Source organism: Lampetra fluviatilis, chromosome 16, assembly GCF_964198595.1.
Source record: "Lampetra fluviatilis chromosome 16, kcLamFluv1.1, whole genome shotgun sequence".
Classification (NCBI taxonomy): Eukaryota; Metazoa; Chordata; class Hyperoartia; order Petromyzontiformes; family Petromyzontidae; genus Lampetra; species Lampetra fluviatilis.
Window position 1 is genome coordinate 844146 of NC_136290.1, and position 20740 is coordinate 864885.

The 20740-nt window shown below is 49.1% G+C and overlaps 1 protein-coding gene across 3 annotated transcripts in view; it reads left to right on the forward strand.

The window, feature by feature from the left end:
• Window positions 1-3359: 3359 nt before the first annotated feature.
• LOC144936455 (mitochondrial glutamate carrier 1-like) overlaps window positions 3360-20740 on the forward strand; it is a 148257-nt gene continuing 130876 nt past the window's right edge. For 2 of the 3 annotated variants that reach the window (XR_013637431.1, XM_078863511.1), the window contains exon 1: window positions 3360-3517. The gene's annotated coding sequence lies outside the window, so the exon portion shown is untranslated. Of the gene's footprint in view, window positions 3518-7817; window positions 8114-20740 lie in introns of those variants that run through there. The other variant, XM_078863514.1, reaches the window with a different exon arrangement.

The following is a 20740-nucleotide window of genomic DNA, read 5'->3' on the forward strand; positions in this document are numbered from 1 at the left end:
TCTTCATACCAAGCGAGGGAGAACATCTCGCCACCGCGACGCAGACGGGGACTAATTTCGGCCAGTCTAGTACCCGCTTGCACAATGGATTCTATCTCTGCCATATTCAAGAACTGCACAAACAACCGTTGGTTGCCACTGGCGGAGGACAATAGTCTGAGTCCATAATTGGCAATAAGTAACGGCAAAGCGGTTATAAGTGATTCACAGAATTGTGCGCAGTTGCGTATACAGTACACGACTTCCCTGAAGGCAAACACCTTCAGCGAGCGCGATGCCGATCACACACAGTTCGAATTCGACCCTCGATCGATGGCTGCGCTATCGCCGCACACGCGTCGAATAAAAATCAAGGGACATGTCCTTACTAACAACTCCTATCATGTTTTCATTGCTGGAGGAGTTGCCCCCCCTACCTGAAAATCCTGGCTCCGCAATTGTTGGTTGCTACGCACCACCCTTCCTGCTCCTACCAAGGAGTGACGATCAGCTACCCCCGGGTGAGGGAGAGACCAGCACAGGTAAATCCAGACGAGCAGTAATCGGGGGAGCTCTGTAGTGCAGGGAGATCGAGACCTGTGCTGCTGGCGGGATGGTGACAGTCTCGCCAACCACCACCTGCACAGGTCAGAACAAATATAGTCGCTCTCTATTCGGCGTCTCCACACGACTATTACAGAACACGTGTTGGACACCAAAGCAGGCCCCGCCAACCGACCCTTCTCCTCCACCGACTGGTGCACATGAGCCAAAATGTCCATACTTCCACCAATTTCCGCCACTTAATGCTTCTGTACCGGGCATCTTTCCCGACATTTCCCAGGTCACATGTCACCCGCACACCAAACCCCTCCAAAGAGGTTGCCAGAACCGATGTTCCTGACGCAGTTGCTACCACCATCTCTTTATAGGCGGCTTGCAGGGTGGTCGTCTTCGACCCCGGAAGAGTGGAGTACAACGCTGTCACGGGTACACGTTCACACCTTATCCCCAGTTGTGATGCAGTGATGTGCAGCACATTTTCTTCGTGTGTGTTGGTGGGGCCGGGAGCTCTCTCATGCTGGCGGTTGTCTTGCTCGACAATGGCAGCTTAGATGCCCAAACAAAGGCAGCAACTGGTCTGAATCAGACTAATTTAAATCTGGGAAACAAAATGGTTGATAAAGACAGGTAGGGGTAATTGAAGCCCACAGGTGGAAACAGATGACCCACCGCTAATAATGATGCCGATGGCAAGGCAGCATGGGGCAGGGGGGGGCTGGCTCGGTATATAAAGGGCTTGAGCCAGAACAGATACATCGTGGACGACTGATGTGTTTTCAAGTGCGGGAGCGCAACATCAAACCAGAAACAGCCAGGGACAATACGTGCTGTAAGAAAAACATTACGCTCACTATAGAGAATGACAAAATAGTTTATTTGTGGGTGGAGGAGAGTCTATAATAAGGCTATGCTTGCAAGGGGGCCTGGTGGCAGTTCAGGCTGGAGAGCAGAGGGGCGCAGAATGTGTTGAAGCCTTGGACGAGAGAGGTTGCAACGGCAGGAGGTCCGGCAGAGAGAAAGCCAACATCCTTCCTGCAGCCTAACAGTTGGCCAGGAGATACAGCGACCTGCGGTGGCGCTCGTAATCAGGCGATATGCAGTCCAGAGGACTGAAACCTGTGGGGGATCTTGCACGAACACAACGATAAACTGCCAGCTGAAGCCTCCGAGCTAGCCTCCCAGCGGAAGTTCAGTGAAGCGTATGGAGCTGCACAGAGCCATGCAGGGACTTTGGGAACGATGTGTGTCGGGATTGTGTAGGACCATAGGCATGAGTGAGGTTCTGACTATACGCCTTAGAAATATGACTTTGTGATTGTATTCCTCGGATGTGTGGCACCATTTGAGGCGCTACCCACATCTAACTTATTGTGTGTGTGACCTGGTGGGAGCAACAAGTTAAATTTCCAAGCCCTTGAAATTTCCTCTGACTTGGTCGGTGTGTCCCTGCTGTTGTGCCCACTGTCACCAACCCACAACAAAGATCACTCGGGTGGAACAAGTTTCGGTTTGAAGGGGGAGTCGCGTTCTGGGGAAACCTTGGGTGAATACACGATAGAGAACGCGTCACAACCACCAAATCTTTCCTGCCCTCGGTCGTGGGCAGCGCTCTCAACGCCCCCTCCTCTGTTCACGCCGCTTTAAAGCTCGTACAAACGCATCCCAACTCCCGCTAGCCAGCACGAAGTTCTCAACTTGCCCCAGCCGTTGAGGCAATCTCCGCAGGCCGGCCGGCGACAGCAGCAGCCACGCACGGGACACCCTCGGTCCTCTGGATAACTCCAGGGCCGTTCTGCTGCTTTGATGGCTGGTTGACCGCTGCCGTGATGTTCGCAGCAGCTCAGGAGTTCGTTCGGACAGCAGCGGCGGCGGAACCAGCTGCGAGTCGCTGTCCGGGGTGCTGAGTGGGCAGCGTTCGCCACTTCCTGTGGTGGTGGTGGTGGCAGGGTTGAGGGTGACGGCGGTGGAGGCGCAGCCGGCCCGTCTCACTCGCTTTTCTCCTCCCTTGCTTCCCTGGACTCCCTCTGACAGGGTCTTCTTCTGCCAGAACGCGGTATGATGAAAAATCCCACCAACGCTGCCATCCTTTGAAAGGGAGTCCTCACGAGCCATCCTGGTAATGGAACTTTATTGTTTCCTTATCAAGACGATTCGTAGGGTTGGCTACGCAAGGTGCGAAATAAGTTCTACATACACACAACACACACACCCGTAGGAAGCTCGTTCTTGAGCCACGTTTCTTCTCTTGGAGCTCTGAACTTCTGGAACAGTCCACAAGTCTCTCTCAGCCCCTTTTTGTTTCCCACCAAATATATCTTCTTTGGGTTTTCTCTGGTCCCCGATCTATTTTTTTCGCGCCTTTTTACCACTATCCTATTTATTTGTCTTGGGTGTGACCTATACATTTGCCGAACTAGCACCCAGTTCTTAAGAGGGTTCTTGCATATAACATCTGGCAGTTCAGCATTCTTTAAATTAAGCCTGGTTCTGCTGATGAGACACTGCTGAAATTATGCACTACCAGAAGGCCGTGGGGCTGATGGGTTTTGTATGAAAAGCTCTTATTCCTTTCATGTGGACAAACAAATTAAGATGGAAATAATAGCCTCCTTATATAGTCATATTCTTTGGGTCTTTCGGTATTTGTTAATTTTGCCCTTCACATTGACTGAGGACCCGCCCTTACCCTCCCTTCCTTGCGTGGGCCCTCCCTTCTGCACTGGCCCCCGCCCCCTCTATACGTGTCCCATCCCCCTTCACGCGTGACACCGCCCCCCTCCATACATGGCCCCGCCTCTCCCCACTTGGCCCCGCCCTCGCCGCCGGTTCTCGGATTAATGCAGAGACGAGAGGACTCGCGCGCAAAGCGCAGTAACACAGGCGCCTCCTCATCCCGGCTCCAGCCTCCTCATCCCGGCTCCAGCCTCCTCATCCCGGCGCCAGCCTCCTCCACCCTCCTCCCCACGACCTCCAGGTAGGCGATGTCTGCAGCGGATGCGTCTGGAGGCGGTGTCACCATGACGGCGTGAATGAGCCGGCGACACGCCGCGCGTCCGTGTGTCACTGTCCGTGTTGTTGTGTCGGTGCGTGTCCGGCAGTGCGCACGCTGACACACACACACAGCGGTGCGCTCACATCAATGGTGTGCAGGCGGTGTGTGTGCGTCAAACGCACGCTGTGGGGAGCGGTGGCGCAGTGGTTAGCGTGCTGCGCTTCGAATTCAGTGACTCGATTTCGATTCCCGTTCACGACCAAGAACAGTGGCGGATGTTTGAACCTGGTGGCCCCCCTCCCCTCTAGGTAGACTCAGCCTTAAATGCGTACCTGGTGCAGTGTGTAAACGTCAACAATGGGGAGACAACGGCGGCCTTAATTGGTGCTCGCTCACAGAATTTCCCCAACAGTCTATTCAGGCTATGGGGGGGATCTTCGTCTTTGTATTTTGTCACGGTGCCTGCACCGACGACCACAGCTGCGCAGGGTGCAGGTGCAGAGGAGCCGTGGCACTGCCCGTGCACAATGCGTGATGCCGGGCGCCTGCTCGACTTGCTGCTGCTGCACTGCGATGCGTGCATGTGGATAGCGGACGGTGCCGCGTGTGCTGTTGGTGTGTCTGCACGTGCCTGATGTGTGAATGTTGCACATTGATATGCACGCGGTATGTGCATGTATGATGCACACTGGGTTAGTACGGTTGCCCGTGTGTGTATGGAGAGCGGTCTGGGGAGTATGGCGTGTGTACTTATACTATACATGGGGAGCGCGCTCTACTACGAACCCGGGGACTCGAGCTCGATTCCCGCTCACGGCCTCAACTGAGTACTTGGTGCGGTGTGTAAACATTATCACGAGGGAGACAAAGACGGCTGAGCGTCGGGCTGGACACATTCCCTCGTGTACCGTGGGAGCCTTCATCGGTGCTACTCGCTAACAACACTTGCCCCAACAGTCTGTTCAGGGCTATACGGGGGTCTTTGTGTTTTTTGCATTTAATGAGGGGGCTTGTTGTCTGTGTGTGTGTGTCAAGGCCGTAATTATAATATATATTGGGGGGGACACATCCCCCCCAATATTCAAATATGCTCAAAATGTCCCCCCCAATATATTGTTATAACATAGATTTCTGTTTATATTATTATGGTTATGGTTGTACTTGATTAATCCCTAATCTCTGCCATTACAAACAATGGAACAAGAAAAGATAAAAAAAGAAAAAAACAGACCAATGTAATCCAATACACTATTAGACATTATTGTAAAAAATAAAGAAAAAGTCCATCCCATGTGTTAGTGATTTTTTTTATATTTTAGGAAGGAAATGGCAGGAATTTAATTTTCAAATGTAGATTTTTTTTGTCTGGGGGGGATCCCTAGACCCCCTGGAAGATTTGGTCCCCCCCAGTGTTGACTCCATGGCTACGGCCTTGGTGTGTGTACACGAGTTTATGAATGAATAGCAGTTTGCATATTTTTTATCACGGTTACGGAGCAAGGTCACAACGCCGGGAATGCCAAGCAGCCAGCAACAAACAGCTATATTGAATGTATATTAGATAAGAAATCATGTTTCCTGAATGAAGAAAGGTTACACGAACGCCAAAGAGATGATGGGAGGGAATTACAAATTGGAGCAGTGTGAGGAAAGCAGCAGAAAGACGAAATATGTATGATCTGCAGTGTGTCTGAGTGAGTGGATGAGTGAGTGTGTGAGTGGATGAGTATTTGAGAGTGTTGTTGTGACCAGCAATATGGTGGTAGAACACTGTGGATGAGACGAAACAGTCTGGTAGATAGTCATCGACGTGGGTGGAGGAATGGAAACAATTACGTTCATGGGAACAGTAACCCTGGTAGTAATAAGGAGGCGACTGTCTTTAATGATCTTCAAGATGATGGGCAGGCCCAGGTAAAGCTGCGTGGCTGGCAGTCAGAGCCATTCATGTTCATCTTGCGGTGCGACAAGGATGTCCTCTGGCCCCTACACTAATTCACATTTTATCTGACTAAGTAGTTCAATAATATGTCCATGACTGTACCAGAGAAAATTCCATCTGGTACAGATATAATGGGAGGCTAATCGACGCCCGGGTACAGTCAAAGGATGGCTCTCTCTTGGTCAATCATGTTATGTATGCTGATCAGGAAATTGCTGCTCACTCAGAAGAAGTTGGAGACAACTGCTGAATCTGGAGCATGCTACTTATGGATAGGACCTTACCATCAGCCCCATAAACAAGGCACCTGCCTGGGTTATTTGTTGTCAAATACTCCATCCACCATGAGTGATGTATCAATCGTGGCGAGAGTGGAGAGGTTTCTGTATCTGGGTAGTGTGCTTTTGGCCAGCTCCGTTATGGAAGTGGTCTCACTTCAAAGCAGTCTAACGACATCTTTTCATGGAAGCTAGGTGACCTATTCATATGATGTTCTGGGACTTTTCAGCCACCATTATGCCCTCCCGTTCCTATACTTTCGAAACGTGGACCCCTTTAAAGAAACAGCTGGCCTGTCTTCGATCCACCCTAGTTTTAGCCAGACTGAATTGTGTGAGGAGGTTACAGTTGCTTGGAAGACCTGGACAGTCCCATCATAGAGCTCCTCCAGCAGGCGAGGTTATGTTGTTTGGGTAATGTAGCCCACATGCCCAGCCACCGCATGCTTCTGTTTGGGCAGAGAGAGAGGGTCGAATGGGCACAGCACGGGCTAGAGAAGAGATGGGCTGATGTGGTACAGGAGGATGTGGAGCTAATTTAACTTAAATTTCGATTTAAAGCTTTCGTGACTGCAGGGATTCATCTTCTTGGTTCTTTCGGTAAAGTCACGTAGAATGGAAATAATAAAATAATAAAATAAAACATAATAAAATAATTCTCACGACGTTTCGACCACAACGCAAGCAGCCGTCCTCAGGTGAAGACCAGGTCTGTCGGGGAGATAGCGTCTGAATGGTCTGAATGGACGCTGTCTCCCCGACAGACCTGGTGTTCACCTGAGGACGGCTGCATGCGTTGTGGCCGAAACGTCGTGAGAATTATTTTATTATGTTTTATTTTATTATTTTATTATTTCCATTCTACGTGACTTTACCGAAAGAACCAAGAAGACTAATTTAACTTGCCGATAACAGGTACCAAGCTCGATCCCTGTGGAGGAGGCTCGTGAAGGACGCTCCTGGGCAGTTGGAGGCAGTCGCCCTCCAACAACAGTCGAGGGCAGAGGAACGGCACTTGTGGGGGCCGACGTACACCCCACCGCCCTCGCTAGGCAGGTGGGGCGCGATGTCCACCCCTTCCGCTCCCTCCTCCACCACGTCGGTCGGCTCCCGCCAGGCCCCCGCCGACCGCGTGATCGGGCCCCCCGCGCTAGCGCCCTCTCTGAGCGACATACTCGTGCTGCTGGCTCACAGCCGCACGGAGTTAAGCCACACACCTGCGTACACCACAGCTAATGCTAATGCAGCGTACAGTGGCACGCTTGCGCCGCACCTGCGAGCGATTACCTCACCGCGTGCCCGTGCTGCGGCTCCGCATTCACCCTCGCAGCGCATTTCCCCACGCAGTCGCTCTACAAATAAATCACAGACACCACACCGATGCTCTGTGCTAACTTTTATTCGCGTCGCAAACCCCGCCCTGCCCGGAGGGAATATTCTGGAGCAGAGCCTAGCCTACTGCTGCCCAAGTCCCCAAATACTCACACGCCCTATCACATACCTCGCCGCTGTACTCACGGCGTCGCATGGACGCTGTGAGAGTCAGAGGAAGGAAGAAAAACCCTTGCCTATCACTGCCTCATAGCAGCACTTGCTGGCATCACACAGATGCTGCGAGCAGCTCGAGAAGGCCGGATGGCAGGGAGTGAGTCTTGGCGGCCCAGAGGTGGAAGACAAGATCTCCCCTGAACGGTTTCAGGCTCCCCTATTTATTCCCCCTGACATAAAAAATCCAGGGTTACATTATCCCGCGCAGCCAATTGTGCGCCTACCTGTGATTTTTGCTCGGTTTCCTTCCCTTATATGGAGTGCTACGACGGTTACTTCTGCGACCTATTGTCTACCCACCCATACTCATTTATTTCTTACTCATCCTGTTTAATCTGGAAGGACGTCCGGCTGGCGAATGGACACCTTCCTCGTGTGTTGTCAGTCTGGGGCTGGGGGAAGTTGTGGCGCCGCAATCCCCTGACCTCATGGTCTGCTCTGCTTGCTTAATTTTCCACCCCAGCCCCCCGCCCCCCCGAAGTCGTGCATTACTCATTGCGGCTGGCAACGTGAACCTTTTTGCGCCCATACAATTTTAAGCCAACTCAGGCGCACCGCAATGTGACCTGTCCTGCGAGGGTCGGCCAATCTTCTGGCACCCGGAAACCATGGGACTTTCCTCCTAGGGACCCTTCGGATTAAAACCCGTTGTGCCAGGCAATTCCCTGCCAGGACACTGCGTGTGTGCGCTGCGTGTGAATGCTCAGTGTGGGGTCCAGGGTGGAGTCGCGGCGCTTGCAGAGTTGCTCCGAGGCCGTGGCACCACACACTCGCAACGAGTGGAGCGCCGGGCAGCATAAACGCAACCAGGTTGGTTCTTTTGGTAAAGTCACGTAGATAGAAATAATAATAATAAAAACCACGACGTTTCGATCACAACACACGCGATCGTCATCAGGAGGAAAACAGAGGGGGAAAGCTGCTAAAAGCAGACTGTTTTAAAGGTTTAAAATGGGTGTAGCCCAAGGGTCATAAACGAAGTAGGCGGGGCGAGTGATGTTAATGTGAGAAATTAGCATGTTAATGTAAGATCGGAGAGTGGCCTCCACAGCGAGCATGCTTAGGTGGCTATGTTAATATGAGAGATACCCATAACGCCTGTGTTTGTCCCATGACCTCCTGACAATGAGCCTTACACACTTTACACAGCCTCGATGTGCATCTCGTTTGGCACAAGCGCTGTGGTGACTTTGCCTTAACTAAGTGGTGATTGGTGCTTGTTGTTGATGGAGTGAATCAGTGAGTGCTGGATAATCAATCAACTCGACTGCTTTAAATAGAATTTCATAAATTAGTGTGTATGTGTGGGCATATATGTGCATTAATATGTATATTTGTGAGTGTATACCTGTGTATGAATGAGTGTATGCATACCTTACCATCAGCCCATCTAAAAACAATGCACCCACTCTGCACCCACTCTACCCCTCAACCATATATAAGTAACTAGCAGGAAGTACTTGGCGTTGCCCGGGTCTTAAAAATATTTCAAAACTACTCTTAAAAATGTAACAGCAGTGCGTACTGACTGTGGTGGTACCTGCTATCATTACAGCAGTGCATACTGTGGTGGTACCTGCTATGATTACAGCAGTGCATACCGACTGTGGTGGTACCTGCTATCACTACAGTAGTGCATGCTGACTCTATAGCAGTATTTATCGACTCTATAGCACAAAGTACTTACCTGACAGAGTGGCGTGGTGAGGCCTAGTCCCATGTGGTGATACCTGCTATGATTACAGCAGTGAATACTGACTGTGGTGGTACCTGCTACATCTAGCGACTGTATAGTAGCAATAACTGCACGCAACGGGCGGGGGAGACATCACACAGTGAAGATTTTTATAGCATTTTTAACGCAAAAGAAAATGTTCCCCCCCCCACCAAAGGCGCATGAGTTGGTATGGTCGTGCGCGCGTGATAAATAAATAAAATAAAGGTCTACTGCCTATAGTGCTAGCATCTAGCGACTGTATATATTAGTAACTGCACGCATTGGGGTGGGGAGGGACATGACACAGTGAAGAATTTACATTAGCGTTTAGTGTATTTTTATAGCATTTTTAAGGCGAAAGAAAATGTCCCCCTCACTCACACCGAAGGCGTGCGACTTGGCATGGCCCGTTCTCCGCGTCATAAATACATAAATAAAAGCTATGCGCAGAAAAATGGCACTAATTAAACTAATTTAAAGTTGATGTGAAAAAGGAAGTGCTTGCTGACCGCGGGGCTTACGGCATGGTAACTGGCTATTTTTACGTTAACCCCACCGTTGGAAAGCCAAGCGAGCGACCACACACAAACCCATACACAAACCCACAATTTTTGACTTTTATATAGATAGAAGATAGAAGATGGAGGAGTTCCCATACCTGGGCAGTGTGCTCATGGCAAAGCTCAGGTTTGGCAGCAGAGGTCTCCCTTCAAATCAGTCGGACAGCATTATATTTTCATTGACTGCACAATGGTGTTTGGAAGCTGTCTGGTTTGGCGCTCCTTATCAAGCTCTGCGTCTTCTCGGCCACAGTTATGCTCGCTCATCTCTATGCTTGTGTAGTGACATAGAACGGTCACTACTGTGTCGGCCCGTACGAGGGCTGGGGGCCCCAAGGGGGTGCCTGGGGGGTCACGTGGTGGAGGGATCCGGACCTTCCCAGAGGTGGGGGAAGTGAGGCGTGTCCTGGGAAGGGAGGCGTGGCCTGGAGAGAGCCAGCCACGCCGGGGCGGAGCCGGCCACGCCAAAGCAGATATAAGCGTGGTGTGAACGCAGAGCGAGGCTGTTGTACTGTACTCCAAAGAGAAGACATCATCGGTCGTCAAGTCCCGAGTCGTCGTCCTGGGCCAGGCAGGCCGTTGCCTGCCTGGTCCAGTCTGTGTCGCGTTCCAGAGTGTTAATGAGTTGAGGAAGGTGGTCACCACCTCATGTACAGTGTTATATTACTTACCGTTAATAAATAGTGTTGCCTCCAAGCTGCGTGTGTGTGCACCTAATTCGAACCCACTACACTTGTGAAGCGTAGACCCCTTTACAGGAACACTTTTGCTGGCTTAGAACATTTAGGCTGGCGTGATTATGATCCATCTTGAGTTTTACCAAACTGGATTGTGCTTAGAGATCCTAGAAAGATCTGGACAAGGTCTCCTCCGTGTGCTCCTCTGGCAGGCGAGGTAATATTGGCTGGGTCATGTAGCCTGCATGGCTAGCCACCGTTTTGCCCAAGCAGCTTCTGTTTGGCTGGAATAAGGCGGTTTAACAGGAAGGGTATGGGCTAGAGAAGAGATGGGTGATGCGCTACAGCAGGATGTGGAGCTGAGTGGACTTGCCAATAACTGGTACCAGTGATGTCAAGATTGGCCTCTGTGAAGGATGCTACTGGGCAGTTAGAGACATTCGCCCTCCAGCAACAATGGAGGGAGCAACGCTCACAACAACGAGCGGAGTGCAGAGCGGCTAATTTTCAGAAAGTTAGCACAGTAGGGAGCACATCTGTTAGTTAACCCTTAATACCTGGGTCTCTCCTGTGACCTCCTTCCAGCGAGCGTTCCACATTTCACGTGATAGCCTCAAATTGCACCAAGCCTGGCACAAGCGCTGTGGCGATATCTCTGCCGCTTCGTGGTGAATGGCGACAGTTATTGTATATATATGTGCGTATGAATGGCAATATGTATGTTTGTGTGTGTGCATGGTAACCACGTGTGAAGGAGGCAAACCCCTCACGCTCGCCCCTGTGAGGCTGGTGCCGTCGCTGTACAGTGAAACGCTCAATTATTCACGGGTGCGCTGTCGTCTCGCGCAGAGCCAGCTGCCCAATCGGGGCCACAGCATTCGCACCTAGCCTGCGTCATTACCAATATCGTCCGGTTATCACCGTCACAGTTATAAGAATCAGATTATCATTCTAAATCATGTGTATCAATTTATATGTCAAATACTATTTTACAATAATTATCAGCACTGTTGCTATGATTATAATTCAGTTAATTTTCCTGGGAGCATTAAGAGTGTCACATCTACAAATTTTGAAGTCTTTGTCTTGAGATTTTAATTACGCGAGATTCTGTGCGCGTAATCCTCACCGTGCAGGCAGAATTCACGGCGAATGGCCCATGTCATGTCTTGCCTGGTGCACAACTCCCAACTGTGATTTACTGAGCTCATTATGGTCGTCCTAGAGAGACTCGGATTCGTCAATATCACTGCCTTTTAAAAGGAAAATTATAAAGGTAACGTTTCGGGCAATTACCCTTTCCTTACATTACGTAAGCCAGAAAGGTATACCTTTCTCTGTGCAGTGAATAATAATTATTACTTTAACTTGTAATGCACGCGAGGGAGAGCGACTTAGAGGCATGAGGAGGGACCACAGACAAGTGGGAAAGGCAACAAGGCGGTGAGCTGGCGCCACCAACAATTGTCTAAGCTCTGTGGTCCTCTATATATCAAAGTGTTATTAGCCAATTAATGAGTGTTTATATGTGGGAGTAAAGTGTAGCATCGGGAGAACCCACACATGCAAGGGCGAAACACTATCCCATACAGGTGCAGGAACAGGTGCAGTCCACATTTGTGTTGTAGCTAGTTCTCCTCGGGGAAGGAAGTTTCACAACATTTGTACACGATACACCAACCGTTGCTTACAGGCGTGTATCGCCACCACCGACCAGCTAAAGAAGAGCCATTGCCTCAAACATCGCCTATTATATACTTTTCCTTTGAAGGAAATGTTATTGACAAATAAATTTTTGTTGTTATGTGTGCTTGTGCACCACTGCCAACGCAGTATCACCAAATAATTTGTGGTGCCAGAAAGGGCGTACCATCAAATTTCACCATCCTCTGACATGCAAGGGTGGATATATTTCCAATCACATCAATCCCTTTTTATAAGCAAATGTCTTTTGTAAGGACTATTTGTAAGGAATATCTGTAGGGCTCTCATTTTTAAAACATTTGGCAAAATTCTCCACCTTGAGAAGCATGTGTGAAGATGCCAGCATGTAGTAACCTGCTTGCGGGAATAATGAGTCGGAGTATCTTATGAATATCGGGGGGCATGGGATTCGAACTTTTGACTTGGAAAACTGGCTCAGCTGCGATCACATTTACCACTGGGCTAGATGGCTACCTGACTTTAACCATAAGGAGGAGCCATGCAGATACACACATGCCTGCATATAAAGACAGTGGTCCCCACGCAACTTTATATAAAGCGATGAGGTCAGCAGAACATCACATTGTAACTGTAGAGACAGTGCTCTGTGGTGAGTGGTCACTTCTAAAGCAGAGATACTGAATGCATTGTTTTGGTATCAGCATTTTGCTTGACAAGCTGTGTAGTAAAGGTGTATTATTGGTTTGTCACACATACGCGGTGTGCTGACATGATCAGTTGCATCGTGAAGGAGTTTTGCATTGTTTAGACTTTGATATCAAGTCTAACAAAACAAGAAACCCTTTAAAATAGACCCATATGGCAGAATTTTCCAATTTTGGGAAAATAAAATATTGGCCCCCCTCCAAACTTTTTATGGATGAAAGGAATCGCACAATAATCTGTGTAACACTGTGCCATTAAATCTGTTTGCCAATGTTTGGATTAACCTCTGCAGTCTGCCGCAGGTTATGAGACCTGTGATATGGTTTCCCCCATATCGACGTGGATTATTATTATTGTTTTTCATGGTAGGGAAACCTTTCCGAAGCCAAGCTTTCTACTTTTACTGTTATTTTGTTCCCAATGACCATTGTGAACAATGTATGTGTGTGCCATAAGAGGCTAATAGTAAACAACATTTGGATGCTGAAAAGAAAAAATATGAAAGAAATTAATTGGGAGGTAAAAAACGCCTTAAATCAGTGCGTTTAAAAGCAGTAGCTGGAGTGTTTATAAAAAACAATGGTATTTCTGATGGCACACTATGCAGTATCGATGGCCTCAAGTGTTCGCTGTTACAAGGAAATTGTACAACCGATTAGCACGGTTGGTTGCGTACGGTGCGAAAGAAGTTCAACATCCATGAGTACGATGATTAGATCGAAGAGCCACCCCTCGGTTGGCCCCCTAACGGTCATACCCGACATCACGCATTCTCACAATGGGGAAACAATTCAGTTTTTTTATTCTGAAACGTTAATTAAATGTTTTTCGTCTTCTATCCACCAATCTGCGTGTTTTTTTTAATTTTAATCAGATGCAATTAAGTATAGGCCACAGCCGACAGTCACAAATGCATTCCTATAATTGCTTGGTGTGATATAATCTAGGCATTAGCTCGCCAGACTGGTTGTTACTCGGCTGTATATGAAGAAAACGATCGTGTTGTGTAATAATAATGCAAGTTAGATTGCGCACAATATTTCACAGATATAATAAATGACGGCGATTCTGAGGCGTGAAGCCGAACTTGGTGTTGCTCGAAAGCCAGGCGAAAGAGATTGGGCCTTTAGGTGTCTCTTGAAAGTCTGTGTAAATTGAATGCTGCTGCGAATGTGCAGTGGGATGATGGTGCTTAGGCACGGAAAGTAGTGCAGAGAGTATTGAGGTGGGCGCTGTGTGCCCACCCCTAGCACCTGAATTACACCAACCCGCTACCCACAATCCTCACTAATTAGCATGCCATCTGTATTGTAGTAAGGAATACACAAGAGCACCCTATCTCCCCATGATCAGAACAGGAACCCAATGGAAAGAGGAAGGAAGAGAGCCGACACTCAAAATAAAAATGCAGAGCAGATCCTTTTCAGAGGTTATTGAGATCACGTGACGGAACAAACGCGTGCATCTTAACTGGTCATCCACTGGTGAACCCCTGACCAAACTCCCATAAAGATTACACGCAGTCGCCTGTCGTAGGGATGGATGGGTGGGAAACCAGTAGACGGTGGAATCTATTACAAAAATATGTTTTCACCAAGGTAATAAATAAAATTTTTTTATCGTCGATGACGAAAATTCTTAACTGGTGTGTTAACGTGCTATCATCACTGCTAATAACATCAAACTCGATGGGTCCATTTATGAAGCCATGGAAACACGCAGGCCTGGCTGTGGTTCTGGACCAGCCCGAATTCAGCCTGGCAAAATGTTGTCATGGAGATGAGGCGTATTAGTATGCGGTGAGTGCCCAAAGACTCAAAAGATTCATACCTTTTTTGTTGAGCCAACATAATGTGTACTAAGTTATTCCAGAAATGTCGATCCTGTCGATTTGATCCCTCATTGAAATGTTGCCAAATTCCACTCGATGAAAAACCGCACATTGAATACACATTTGGCATCTGGGAATATGAATGTCCATGGCAATCATTGGGAGCACACCAGCCTTTGTTTTTTAACGAGTTCGACATTTTGACTACAGAAAAGAAATGGTAGCCATCGTAAGTCTCAAATCTCACCGTCGCGATGGGCCCAAGTAGGCATAGGAACCCATCAAGGAGAGGGGGCATTTGGTAGCCAGTGTTTTGCACGGCATTCCAGACGCCCCTCTATTAACACATGCACGCTGGCATTGTGAGAATCAGAGCAATTGCATTCGCATGTTTTCTGAGTGTCTGTATGAGAGTGTGTGTTTGTCTGTTGTGGGGAGCGAAAGGGTAGCAGTTAGCACACTGTGCTATGAACCTGGGGACCCGGGTTCGATTCCTGCTGATGGCCAACACCAGTGACGATTATCTGAACTGGTCCTGGGCCTCCCGGGACTTGGTTGACTCCACCTCAAATGAGTACCTGTTGTGGTGTGTATATATCGCCTCTTGGTAGACAAAGGCGGCCGGGCGTGGTGTTAGCCACCCACCCCGTCGTGTGCCGTGCCAGCCTTCGTAAGTGCTCACTAACAGCACTTGCCCCAAGTCTGTTATAGGCTATACGGAGATCTTTGTCCTTTGTCTTTGTATATGAGTGTGCAGAACGGTAGTGTCAAGGCGCTCTTCTTCCTCCCTCCCAGCTTAAATAGACGCTCCAAGCCCAGGACGTGTCATTCAGTCTCTGTCTTATCGACAGACCTGTTCTTCACCTGAGGACGGCTGCTTGCGTTGTGGCCGAAACGTCGTGAGAATTATTTTATTATGTTTTATTTTTATAATTTTATTATTTCCATTCTACGTGACTTTACCGAAAGAACCAAGAAGAAAAAGGTAGTGTAGTGGTTAGCGCACTGTACTATTGAACATTGCGACTCCAGTTTTTTTCTTGCTCACGGCCAACATCAGTGACGAATATTTAAACTGGTCCTCATCCCTAAATTAGTGCCTATTGCGGTGTGTAAACATCAGCATTGGGGGAGACAAAGGCTGCCAGGGGTGGTACTGGCCACCCAGCTCCTAGTGTGTCGTGTTCGCCTGCATATGTGCCCTCTAACAGCACTTGCTCCAATGACCCTTGTGCCGTAGATGACTGATCAGAGGAACTTATGAAGCATCCCAATCCAGCAGGAGCCTCGTGAAAGAGCTGAGACTCGCTGAGTGTTTCCTGGGTAAACACAGGACATTACCGTAATGCGTTAATGTGTTATTGATAACACTGATAATGGTCACAATGAAAGAGGCTTTGATCCATTCATCTGTGTTGTGTTCATTAACTGAGCAGCAGCTCTAACTGGACACCATTGCTAAAACACGGGTAACTGGTGGACACATTTAATTAGTGCCGGCAAATTGATTATAGAACCGGGAAACGCGCGCACCGCGACGCTGCTGCACCCAGCGCACCTCCGATGTGTAGGGTTAGCTACGTACGGTGCAAACGAAGTTCTACTTTCATACATACATTAACTAAAAAAGTAAAGTTTATTTTAAAATGTATTTTACCAGGTTAGGCCCACTGAGCTGTACCGCTGTTTTTCAGAAGTGACCTGGCCACAAATGATAGCTCTAACTAAGTGGCTTGTCATGTGTAAATTTATAGCAGCCAAATACTCTAAACGCGTGTTTCTAAATGTGAAAGGGAAAACCGGAGGACCTAGAGAAAAATCCACATGACCACGCAAATTCCAAATACACAGCAGTCATTGTCAGGGTTGGGATCAAACCCATGCCCTCCTGTACACCAGGCGAGGTAGTTAACATCTCCTCGCCACCGTGGCGCCCATCGCAGTGCACGGAACTGGGATGCGGTTGCGGCTCTCTCGGCCTTACCGGGGTGTGGCGGTGAGCGGTGCCCCGGGGGAGGAGAGGGAGGGGGTGACGGTGAGCGGTGCCCCGGGGGAGGAGAGGGAGGGGGGGTGGCGGTGAGCGGTGCCCCGGGGGAGAAGAGGGAGGGGGGTGGCGGTGAGCGGTGCCCCGGGGGAGGAGAGGGAGGGGGGGTGGCGGTGAGCGGTGCCCCGGGGGAGAAGATGGAGGGGGGTGGCGGTGAGCGGTGCCCCGGGGGAGGAGAGGGAGGGGGGTGGCGGTGAGCGGTGCCCCGGGGGAGGAGAGGGAGGGGGTGGCGGTGAGCGGTGCCCCGGGGGAGGAGAGGGAGGGGTGGCGGTGAGCGGTGCCCCGGGGGAGGAGAGGGAGGGGGTGACGGTGAGCGGTGCCCCGGGGGAGGAGAGGGAGGGGGGGTGGCGGTGAGCGGTGCCCCGGGGGAGAAGAGGGAGGGGGGTGGCGGTGAGCGGTGCCCCGGGGGAGGAGAGGGAGGGGGGGTGGCGGTGAGCGGTGCCCCGGGGGAGGAGAGGGAGGGGGTGGCGGTGAGCGGTGCCCCGGGGGAGGAGATGGAGGGGGGTGGCGGTGAGCGGTGCCCCGGGGGAGGAGAGGGAGGGGGGTGACGTGCGGCCGGGGGGAAGATGGAGGGGGGGCTGTCGCCTCGGCAGCGGTGGTTGCCATGGCACGCGTGGAGGGGGAGGGGGTGGGGGCTTGACACGCGCGGAGGTATTCGCGATCAGAGCGGCGGCGCCGCTAATTCTGCGGCTCCGCGTGGCGGCGGCGAGCTGACGGGCTCACGGGGGTGATAATAACACCGCACCCGGTTTAGCCCGACTCACATCTTATTGATATTAATATTGTTATGTTAAATGCACCGTATTTTCATGTTGTGCCAGAGTGACTCAGGGGTCATTTGCCTGTGGTTGATACTGGACATCAGTGAAAAATATCTTTATACAGCTCATTGGATGCCTCCATTAAAAATGTATATTCTGATTATATTATCCATATGAACCACCACCCCAGAACTGGCGATCCCTGGAGTGTGTTGGGCGTGCGTAATTCCATCCGCAGCTCTGACCCATTGCTGGAAGTTTCATGTCTCTGGCAGGTGCCAATCTGTCCCTGGATGCAATCGCCGTTTAACTTCTCATAAATTGGTACCCATTGTATCTGAGTCGACCCCCGTTCGGATATCAACCCGCGATCTTCTCATGAGCGCTAAATAAACAGTTGAGGCGTTTTGGTTCATCACCAAACTAAAATAATGTCGATATATTTAACTGACAAGCAATCGACTCTTGCCAACAGCGTCAGCATCCCATTGCCATTTCTTTTAAGAGGCCGCATCCTGCTGATGAGACAGATACGTTTGAAGCTGTCTAGAGGTTGTCTTGTTTCGATGAAAACTACCGTACTGTGAAACTGCACTGGGAAGAGCCATTCGTTGACAGACTAAATTGCGCATTGTCTATTTAAACACGGTCATGTACGTGTGTGCTGCGTGCGATCTGGCAGTGCGCGACATGGTGACTTTGTACATTTCCCATCTTTGAATCGGGTCCTCTGCCACCGCACCGCCGAGCGGGCTGATCGCACGCGCGACGCCGTCACACGACCGTCATCGGCGTTGAACACGTCCTTTGGTGATGCTGCTACCCTGTTGGCACTGATGCACGGGCACACGTAACAAAAAAACTAAGCACATTCGTTAATAACACTGCCTTGAAAGGAAAAGTATATAATAAGCGACTTTTCGATCAATTACCTTTCTTAATAGCACATAGGCAAAGTGGATCAGTTTAACACTGAGGCTTTCGCGACCAATATCATCCATAATAGAGGTTTTTGGGTTGGATCGCGTAAAGATATAAATGTGTCAATCTTAATTTTAGAACTTTCGTGACTGCAGGAATTATTATTTGGTTCTTTCGGTTAAGTCACGTCTAAAGATAAAATAATAAATTAAATTAAATAATAGAATACGACGTTTCGATTGCAACACAAGCAATCATCATCAGGTATAATGAAATAGCGACATAAAATCTAACCAGAAAACTATAGACAGACATATTAGCAGACAGATATCACCAAGATACATAGCGGGAGCAACACAGGTAACAGAGAGGGGTGATCGTCTCTGTGGGGTGGCCTTAAATAGACAGAGGGGGGGGGGGGGGCGGAGGCAGAGAGAAGGAAGGGGGGTTAGAGAAAAAATTTGCAAATCAATGAGTGGTCAACAGACGTGGTGCTGCACGGCAAGTAAGCCTGAAAATCAGGAGGACACTAAAATTAAATAACCCTCTGTGTTGTATTACATTACATTTCGATATTTTACTAGGTTATTTAATTTTAGTGTCCTCCTGATTTTCAGGCTTACTTGCCGTGCAGCACCACGTCTGTTGACCACTCATTGATTTGCAAATTTTTTCTCTAACCCCCCTTCCTTCTCTCTGCCTCCGCCCCCCCCCCCCTCTGTCTATTTAAGGCCACCCCACAGAGACGATCACCCCTCTCTGTTACCTGTGTTGCTCCCGCTATGTATCTTGGTGATATCTGTCTGCTAATATGTCTGTCTATAGTTTTCTGGTTAGATTTTATGTCGCTATTTCATTATACCTGATGATGATTGCTTGTGTTGCAATCGAAACGTCGTATTCTATTATTTAATTTAATTTATTATTTTATCTTTAGACGTGACTTAACCGAAAGAACCAAATAATAATATAAATGTGTCGTTAAAACCCGCCACCACCAAAGTGGATCAGCTAACTATTATTATTTATTTTTATTTATCCTCTGTGATATTCCAGTTGTGCTTGCCATGTCTAATCACCAGACAAAGACACTTTCATTCGGAACTTTCACGGCAGGCAGTGCATCACATTGTGCCAGAGAAATGGCCTCGTAAAAATGTTACAAATAGACTTCAGCGACGTGGAGGCGTATTTTAGGAGGAGGACGTTGCAATGGGTGGCCCATGTCCAGGGTGGGGTAGCGCAGGTGACCGAGGCGGGCGTTGCAGTGGCGAGCGAGGGGGCAGACCCTGAGCCAGATGTGAGGAGGCACTGCAGGAGCACACCTCTGGGAGGCTGCTTCAGATATGCAACAGTGACATCTGGCAGAAGGAAGGCAGTGATGGGGAGATGTGGCAGTATCGGTGGCTTTCTTGACCGTAGATTCCCTCTTGATCTTGATGGATCTTTATTGATTTTGATTGCATTGCAGTATTCGCCACGTCTGTATCATCCAGCATTGCTGCTTTCAATTTGGACACGCAACGGTACCTCGTAGTTGAGGCTCTCAAGAGAGGCCAGTTGATGCTCTCACATCTGTAACTATGTATTGCCTATGAACCTCGTTGTGGTGCGTTTTGTTTTATCAATTAATTTTGCCGAATTATCCCCGATGGCAGCAATGAGTAAATACCTGGCACGAATGACGTTCGGGCAAACGCTCTTCACACCTCTTATAGTCATGATGCCTGCACCACTGACACCGGTGAATTGTAAAGGGACCTGACTATGGGCACGATGGAAGGGGAACGATGACTCATTTACAATGCAATTTGCACGTTGAAATTCTCACCACAATTGATTGTTTCTCATATCTGCCTCAGGAAAGACATACATTTTGCAGATCAGATGCCCTCAATCACATCCTTCCATCGCGGTCGCCACGAGTCCGTCTTTATGGGACTGCACAAGGCGCATGATAACAAACCGCCTCGGCTGCTGATAGGGACCCGATTGCTGTCGGATCTTGCAGTGCTGCGAGCCGTTGCATAGGACACCCACATGCTTAGGTAATTGCTTACCTGAAGAGGGCAGTGAAGTGAGTTTCAGAGCTAGAGTTGGAGCGTTTCCCTTTCTGGCGTCTATATTTAATCTCCCCCATACGCGCACAAATTTATCTCGTAAAAAAAATATGACATTTTTACACAGGCACCCCTTTGAAACCTGGTCCTGCCTTTGTAGAGAGTCAGGATTGTTATTATCGCTCTCCGGTTTCTCATTACACAAGCTAATCAATGCGGTGTGAGAAGTAACTCAGGTCTGTCGCACCCACACCATTAATACGGCTCTATATGATCTCAATTTCCTTGAATGAAATTGCATCTGCTGTCCATCTAAATTATTCGCCGGACTATTAAATCAATCATTGGTAGGTAGACAGGCAACCACATGAGCAGATCTCATTAGTTCTGGGTTGTTTTGTGATTCTGTCTTCGCATGGATATGATGCATTGTATTATTTATTGACAACACATACGAAACGCACTCGCCCCTCTCCTCCGATGTGGTTGTTTTTAG